The sequence below is a fragment of the Mesitornis unicolor genome, unplaced genomic scaffold, assembly GCF_000695765.1.
Source record: "Mesitornis unicolor isolate BGI_N332 unplaced genomic scaffold, ASM69576v1 scaffold50278, whole genome shotgun sequence".
NCBI classification, from domain to species: Eukaryota; Metazoa; Chordata; class Aves; order Mesitornithiformes; family Mesitornithidae; genus Mesitornis; species Mesitornis unicolor.
The window spans coordinates 1-2,202 of NW_010203464.1; positions in this window are offsets into that span (position 1 = coordinate 1).

Consider the following 2,202-nt stretch of genomic DNA (forward strand, 5'->3'; position numbering starts at 1 on the left):
CTGTTCTCACAAGTTTTCTGTTTAGTGAGAAATGCTTGGGCTCAGATGCCTTTTGGGAGAGATTTGGAAACCTCCAGGTTTTAGTTAAAGAAAACAGAATGTTACTTTTCTGGTAAACATTTAGCCTTCATCTGAAATGTGTCTTGAAGACAATTTCCAAGAGCGTTCTCGCAGGTTAGGAAACCCGAGAGCTGGCCAGCTGCACATTCAACCTGCTGCTGGGGACCACTGGAGCCCTTCCCTTTCCTGGTGCATGGGGCAAGGGATGGGATTTGAAGATTAACTCATATTATAGAAAGTAGGGACCCTGAAGTGTTTGAAAAGCTGGAGTAACATATTCAACAGGTCTGTACCGTATGGAAGTTTAGATAATGCTGACTAAATATGGCTTGCAGCCTTACTAATGTAATAATTAAGATAGTTATGTTAAAGCATAAATGTTATGTTTAATTAAGAAGTAAGAAGGAAGTACTGAATAATTTCCTATTTTGACAGTTTCCAGCTTCTGAATGCATCAATTAGCCTACATTTTTTTCTTTGCTGTTATGATATATTTTGTATTCTATGCGATAGTTATTTAAGTATACAGTTCTCATTGCACATATGGCACATGCAGTTACACAGTTGTATGTATAGTATATAATTATGCAATATAGACCGAATTACACACTGTCCATTGCTTATAAATTCTACAACTTTGCTGAAGTTATGAGGCCTCCAACTGGGTCAGTAAAATGTGTGCATTGTGTATCTGTGCATCAGCCACTCTGCTCCACAGTCTGCATATTATGTTACAGGGATATAAGCACCAGAGAAGCTGAGATAAAGGCAAATATACTATAGCCTGGGATGTGGAGACAGTCATTCTTGGGAGCCACTACTCCATGAGCTGATTTATCCTCTCTTCCCCAGACTCTTTAAAAATGTGATCAATTATTTGAGTTTTTTGTTATTTTCAATTTCTGTTGCTTCTGTTTTTTAAATATATGCTTGTTATTGATGTCACAATTCAGTGATGTTTTCAAGCTGCCTTTGAGAAATAATTTAGACGTTATTCAGCCAGAAAATAAAAGAACTATAGAGAACTTCATCTCAGTTGCCCTTGATGCAAAGCTTAGCGTACGAAACCACAACGCAAATCATTAGAATGTTTTAATTGCAAATTTTGCTTAGCCAGTATTTAAGCTAGATGAAGTTGGGTTGTATTTTAGAATGCTATGTTCTGAAAGTATGGCTTTCTCTATACTTGCACTTTTCATGCAAACCTACCAAATGTTGCCACAGAAATGCAGGAAACAGTGTCCGAGTACCCTCCATGTTCTTGTCTGTTCTGAGTGTCCTCAGGTACCCAGTAGCCACTGCTGTTCCATCGATGGGGTTGGCCTGGAGGAGTCCAAGAGTCCTTGCACCCTACCCAAATATGCTCTTGTGCGGTAGTTACGAGTAGTGCTGGCCAAGGAATAAAGAGAACAAGAAACTGAGGAGCAGTGAGACCAGGGAACAGTGGTGCTTTTTACTGATATTAAAAATACTCTGTAGCTCATTTTGCATGGCTTACATAATGACTGTAATTTTTTTTCTAAAGATCTGTGCATTAATTTTCCCTGAAGTAAAGACATCTGTGTGCCTCAAGGTTTTGTGGTCTTTTAGTACCACTTCAGGGTGCTTTGAAAGTACACAGCATTACATAATCTTGTTTTATTTGCTTTAATTCTGTTGCAAATGGATTATTACTAAATTCTGATGGTTATGAAGATATTAATTATTGATTAATTTATGGTACTACATTGGCCTACAGTTTTATATCCTTTGCACATGGATTGTAAAAGACAGAGTGAACTACACTTAATCCCAGAGCTGTCCATGGGTTCAAAGTGATTTGCAAGCAACAGCACATTAGGATTTGGATAATCAGTGAAATTAATACCGTGCATAATATCCTAGATGTCTCGGAGTGAATTGATTCCAGGCATAAATCTGTTGGCTTTGAAGGAGTTGCATCAGAGAGAAATACGCGCTGCTGTGTTCTCTTCTCATGTCCCGAAACACATGGTACAAATAAGACGTACATGGTTTCTTGTCATCTTCGCTTAGTCTGTGATGGAAAAAAGCATTTGATGGTTGATGAGTCAGTTTTAGTCTCTTCTCCAATCAAATCGGATATATTCACTAGGGATACTAAAGTGTATGTTTTTTTCTTCA